At 46.3% G+C, this 5,229-nt stretch overlaps 1 long non-coding RNA gene across 1 annotated transcript; it reads left to right on the forward strand.

Moving 5' to 3' along the window:
• The first annotated feature begins 2,783 nt into the window (after window positions 1-2,783).
• Window positions 2,784-3,381, forward strand: LOC131138420 (uncharacterized). The gene is made up of 3 exons (XR_013625179.1): window positions 2,784-2,827; window positions 2,996-3,107; window positions 3,276-3,381. It is a non-coding gene; the product is annotated as an uncharacterized LOC131138420 (long non-coding RNA).
• The last annotated feature ends 1,848 nt before the right edge of the window (window positions 3,382-5,229 follow it).

Genomic DNA, 5,229 nt, shown 5'->3' on the forward strand with positions numbered 1-5,229 from the left:
TTGGTCACAATTCAGTATAAATACATAACAATGTTTATGTAATATCAGCCTAATATGAATGTTGCATGGCACGCCAACTAGTAATAATGGTATTACTGTTACTGTCATGGCAACCTCGGATCACATGGTGGTGGTATATGATGTTAGTGGTCCAGCCAGGACACCTCTGATGTTGCTGTAGTATTTCTCTAATGTTCACTATTCTGGATGGTGTTCTTAATGAGGCCCCTTTAGCATGTAGTATTTATTGATGAACAATAGCTTCTATTACAGTGGGTTCTAAGGTACAGGAGGGGGAGCGCTGGAACACAGTTGTTCTTTATAGCGACTTTTTATAGACTATAAACCTCTGTTTATAGTTTGATCACAGACCAAATTGTGTGTCTTGTATTTGTCCATTCAACAATATGGACTTTTTCTGTAAATGTGAAAAGGTGACCTCAATGATGTCATGGCTTTCTAAGAGTCCAAAATGTGCTAATGACACACCTTAGCTGTTCACGACAGCTAAAGACATATTGACTTGGATATTGCTGTTTTTTAAATCATGTTTTCAATATCAGTGAATATCATTATCTGAAAATTAGCATCATAATCATCCTGCGTTTCCAATGGGTTTCAGTGTCACCTGGCCTCTGTGGTGTGTGAGTGCCAGGAAGAAAAGCTCACTTGAGAAGTCATTTGGAACCACTTGCATTGCATTTGCTGACACAGTGACAAAGCAATTGATTTATTCATCATTAAGATTGTGTGGATCGTTAAGTATTGTAATTGAGGAAACATGTGCACTACTTGGCTGCAACCAACAGAGGCGCTGTTGGTTCACTCAACTAGTTTGCTGTCCAGAAAAAGCTGTGGGAAGTAGACCTCCAATATTCTTAACAAAGGATGTAAACAGGAGTTCAGAACATTGTTCATCTCCCCCATAGTCCATTCCCTAGTCCACAGTAAACCCAGTACACATTATGCTCTTCTACAGCAGCTCAGCAGCATTGGAAAACTGCTCAAGTAACGGAGACACTGCGTCTGTCGCCAAACAATGGCGGTGGCTGTTCTCTGACGTGCAGAGAGACGCCATGGACTTACTTCCAGGAGATATCTGTGGCCGGTCCCTTGGCTGCCCTCCCTTCACATCCCTCCATCCCTTCCCCACACACTAGCCCTCTTCATCCTGCACCGAGCCAGGCCGCTGCTGTCGTCAGGGCCCTCCGGAGGGAGATTTAAAAAAAAAAGGACTGTTGTTGTCTCCTTGCAGGGAAGACCAACGTCTGTTTCTCCATTTTTCTTTTTCACACTCACAGATGGGGAGTGAAAGGAAGAAAAGAAGTGAGGGATGGAAGAGGGGATAAATAAAAAGCGAGCATGGAGGAGAAGTAGAAGCCTCACTGCGTGCCGTGGCGTTCCAGCACACCGTCAATAACCCCCCCCCACGCACACACACACACCCCGCCTCCCCGCTCCTTCCCTTCCACCCCACCCCTGGGGGCAAGGGCCATGTGATACGGAGAGCATGCGGGCACAGCTTCACCCTGAGGCGGAACGAACGGGGGCCCTGCTGTGTTTCTCCTGCATGATTAATCTGGCTGAGGGGCAGGAGGACTGCCACAGCCCCTGCTGCATTAACTCCATGCTCACCAGGGCCGCATCAACACACATTCGCAGTGCACCCACGCTTTCACACGGGCTACATACATACTAATGCAAGGTGCTCCCGATGAGCCGCCACATTAACTGTATTTGTCTTTTGCCAAGGGCGGCGTCTCACATTTAGGCAGCATCGTGACTCTAATCCTCTGGAATGTCTCCCGAGTGCACCCCGACGTGAGGGTCAGTCCTTTCATGTGACCTCCGTCTTCCTTGTTATGGATGTGTGCGAGTGCCAGGCTGTCTTGTCGTTCATACACGGCAACGGACCGTCCAGGAAATGAGGCCGGCTTGGTCCTCAGTTTGGAATGTGACTGCCAAATGTTCAAATCATTGTGACAGATACTCTAGCTTGGACAGCAATGCTGACACATTATTTCACAAAAAGGCAGGCGTGCAGCTCATATATACTTTGGATATAAGTCCACTGAGATTCACACCAACCTCCAGAGCAGACTATGACCTGAATGTAGCGCCTGAATGTTATGCCACTTGGCCATCCTGACAATGCAATAGATATAAAACTGTACTGTGCTGAAAGCAACAAACCTTATTGTCACTTACTGTGTCTTATTGTAAACCTTTATTGTAAACCATCCAATGCCTGTTGCTAAGCCACACCCCCAAACAAAGACTGGCCATTCACAGAGCAGCACTGAACAGGCCCTATCCATGCCAAGTTTCCTGGTGACATCCAGGACTCCATCATTATGAACTTTGTTTTCTAGTTTGTCATATAGTTCTGCTATTTTGAATAGTATATATGCCTGGGGAACCAGTGCAAGTGAAACATGTTATGCAGAGATGTAAAGCCAAAATGACAAAGCGGTCTTTCCAGATGAAGCTACTAGCAAGGTCTGGGGAATACTGGAAAACTCAACAAGCTCTTTTGTCAGCTCCAAAGTAAGTTATTTCCTTAAAATGTATGAAATAATGCTGTTGTTGTTCAACTTGTGGCGCTAACCAGTGTAAAACTATGTTAGCTAGTCTGGGCTAGGTTGCTACAACATACAGTATAGGCTATTTGCTAGTTAGCTCATTCTAACAAGCTAACCGCTGCACTGTATGTAGCTTCACAGGCCTGATGTAAAACCAAAATGACAAAGCAATCTGTCCAGATGAAGCTACTAGCAAGGTCTGGTGAATGCTGGAAAACTCAACAAGCTCCTTTGTCAGCTCCAAAGTAAGTTATTTACTTATCATGCATGAAATAATGCTGTTGTTGTTCAACTTGTGGTGCTAACCAGTGTAAAACTATGTTAGCTAGTCTTGGATAGGTAGCTACAACAGACACTATAGGATATTTGCTAGTTAGCTCATGCTAACAAACTAACCACTGCACTGTATGTAGCTTCACAAGCCTGATGTAAAACCAAAATGACAAAGCAGTCTGTCCAGATGAAGCTACTAGCAAGATCTGGGGAATACTGGAAAACTCAACAAGCTCTTTTGTCAGCTCCAAAGTAAGTTATTTCCTTAAAATCTATGAAATAATGCTGTTGTTGTTCAACTTGTGGCACTAACCAGTGTAAAACTATGTCAGCTAGTCTTGGCTAGGTTGCTACAACATACAGTATAGGCTATTTGCTAGTTAGCTCATTCTAACAAGCTAACCGCTGCACTGTATGTAGCTTCACAGGCCTGATGTAAAAAACAAAATGACAAAGCAGTCTGTCCAGATGAAGCTACTAGCAAGGTCTGGCAAATCCTGGAAAACTCAACAAGCTCTTTTGTCAGCTCCAAAGTAAGTTATTTCCTTAAAATCTATGAAATAATGCTGTTGTTGTTCAACTTGTGGCACTGACCAGTGTAAAACTATGTTAGCTAGTCTTGCCTAGTTTGCTACAACATACAGTATAGGCTATTTGCTAGTTAGCTCATGCTAACAAACTAACCGCTGCACTGTATGTAGCTTCACAAGCCTGATGTAAAACCAAAATGACAAAGCAGTCTGTCCAGATGAAGCTACTAGCAAGATCTGGGGAATACTGGAAAACTCAACAAGCTCCTTTGTCTGCTCCAAAAACTAAAACTATGTTAGCTAGTATTTGCTAGCGAGCTACAACATGCAGTATATGCATGTGGATGCCATGTTAGAGATGTGTTCTTGGGGGATGAACAGCTGGAAAAGCAGGAAGTGATGCAAGGAGCAGCGCATCAATGGGAGGAGGCGTGCATCAAAAGGCAGGCGGACGGTTAACATCCTGCGCTGGGCTCCACATTAACTGGAAAGGAATGAAGTGTCAAGCATGTTTGCGTCGCAGCGAGACGGTCAAAGCCCCACACCCTCTCCCCTGCATGCCTCCCCTTCCCATCAAGCTCCCACAGCCATGACCAAATGATTTCCTCCGCCTCCACCGTGAAATAACTCTTGTTTTTGTTTTTAGGCCTCTGTTACAATGTTTGCTGTGAGTGAAAACTTGTTAAAGAGGATGAACGCGGAGTCGCCATGCAGGTATGCTATTAGCACATGTGTTATTGTTTTGAAAGGGTGAATGGAAGCCATCAATGGATAAGGAGGAAGTGGTAGAATGAAGAGATACAGACAGAGAGAAGAGAGAGAAAATAAACCCCACCAGCGTGCAGGCCATGCAGCCCTGCCAAACTGCTTGGAAAAAAAAGCCCCTCTGTTTTATTTATAGTGCGCTGTATCCATGGCAACCAGAGAGGTCAGGCAAGCTGGGCCCGCGCTTCACCCTGCTCTGGGGATTAGGATTTCACAGAGGTTCTCAGATGTGAGGAAGGTGGGCTAAAGCAGCTTGCCGCTCGCCAACGCAGCCCTGCCTTTTGGTGAAGTCTGGGCCCTGGGGGGGGCGGAGGAGCGGGGCGGTGGGGGTGGGGGGTGCAGCAGAGAGTCATGGGAATACTGTGGGAACAGGCGTTTGCGGGCGAGGGAAGCGGACGAGGAACAAACACGCGTGCAAGCAGTTGCGTTGCATGCAGAGGCGATGGCGGTGACGTACTTCTCTCACACAAAGGCTCGTTAAAGACGTGCTATTGAGGGGGGACTTTTAACAAAAGGTCATGCGAGTTCATGGCCAATTATCCCTCCAAATGAGTAAAAGTCGAACTTTCCTATTTATATTTTCACCATTCATTTCTAAGAATTGACTTTTTTCCCAGCGCCCCTCCCTCCTCTCACTTTGGTGAAATTTGCACACGTTCGTAAAGGCTCCTTCCAAAAACAGCTAAGCCAGCTGGAATGTAGCTGAGGTAGAGCGCGGGAGCCGGAGAGAGATGAGGGGGAGAAAAAAAAGCTGATTTCCCTCCAGGAAATGCATGGTGTGACTACAGCAGAGACCACCGAATTCCTCCTGGGGCAGAGGACGTGCGTTGCTAGGCGATGGGCCGGTGTTGCCATGCGTGGTGGATGTGGTTGCCTGCCATGCTCTGATGTGCACGAGGGACAATTCAATACTCTTCCAGGAAGCGAAAGAAACCAAAGAACCATGGGAGAGAGAGAAAAAAAAGTTGTCCATCATCATCATCGTCATCATGTGGGACCAGTAATGACTTCCCCTGTCTCCAGGGGGCACCCTCAGCACCTGAGTCACAGGACATGCAGAGCCCCCTCTTACTCGACAC

This window comes from Doryrhamphus excisus, linkage group LG21 (assembly GCF_037039965.1).
Source record: "Doryrhamphus excisus strain RoL-2023G ecotype Guam linkage group LG21, RoL_Dexc_Guam_v1.1, whole genome shotgun sequence".
NCBI lineage: Eukaryota > Metazoa > Chordata > Actinopteri > Syngnathiformes > Syngnathidae > Doryrhamphus > Doryrhamphus excisus.